This window comes from Coregonus clupeaformis, unplaced genomic scaffold (assembly GCF_020615455.1).
Source record: "Coregonus clupeaformis isolate EN_2021a unplaced genomic scaffold, ASM2061545v1 scaf0991, whole genome shotgun sequence".
Taxonomy (NCBI): Eukaryota; Metazoa; Chordata; class Actinopteri; order Salmoniformes; family Salmonidae; genus Coregonus; species Coregonus clupeaformis.
Genome location: NW_025534445.1, coordinates 202413 through 203317, shown reverse-complemented (window position 1 = coordinate 203317; position 905 = coordinate 202413). Strand labels below are relative to the sequence as shown.

General features: G+C 34.4%; 1 pseudogene; it reads left to right on the top strand.

Annotated features, from left to right (window-relative positions):
- Positions 1–518: 518 nt before the first annotated feature.
- On the top strand, positions 519–693 carry LOC123486067 (annotated as a pseudogene).
- The last annotated feature ends 212 nt before the right edge of the window (positions 694–905 follow it).

Below are 905 nucleotides of genomic sequence, written 5' to 3'. Positions count from 1 at the left end.
AATGACACCCTCAAGTGGTCACCGACGGGGATTGGTTAAATTTATAAAACAAGAAATTTGGAAAAAATACAATTCGAAATAGATAAGTGGGGCATCACATCTGTTAAACATAGATGGAAAGGGATATACCCTTCTTTGTAAATGTTTTTTTGTAGCCTATATATGCCTATGTATAACTGTATTCTGTCATGTAAATTGGAAATGTAGGCTAAGCCTTTGTAAATATTTGATATACACTGAGGTTTATTCAGAGTTCCTTTGGTATATGTGTATGATTTTATTTCTATAATAGTTTTTATTCCTTTGAAAGATCAGCTTTGGGAGATTGTTAAGAGGCAATTGTTTACATGCTTCTCTTGAATGTAGGCCTTTAGCTGGTCAGGTTCCTCAGAACAGCACTTTTTTTAGGAGTTTTGCTATTTTTATACGGTTAAGGTACTGTTTTTGTAAATCCATGTTATGTACAACGTTATGCACTGAATTTGTACTTGTATTTGAATGTGAAATGAAAATAAAAAATTATTTTTCCAAAAAAAAAAATTTATGTTCTTATCAGTTTAATATCTGATACGTCCCTATCTGGGGACCATATATTAAATTGATTTTTGGAACAGGGAGATGGAATAGGGGCTTGCTCCGTCCACTCCACGATCGACTTGGTATTGCAGTACCTCCAGGAACGGTGCACCCCCTGTCATTGTAAAGATAAATCAGGCAAAGACAACAGAATTGCTTTGTTATATGCCATTAGGATCACGATGTATTTTATATTTTCACGTTTGACCATCTTCATCTCAATGTCAATGATGGCTAGAAAGTGATGGTGAAGTCAGTCACTGTTATATTGACTATGATAGCTGATGTGAATGGTGCGTCAATCATCTAATCAAATCAATGTTTATTCG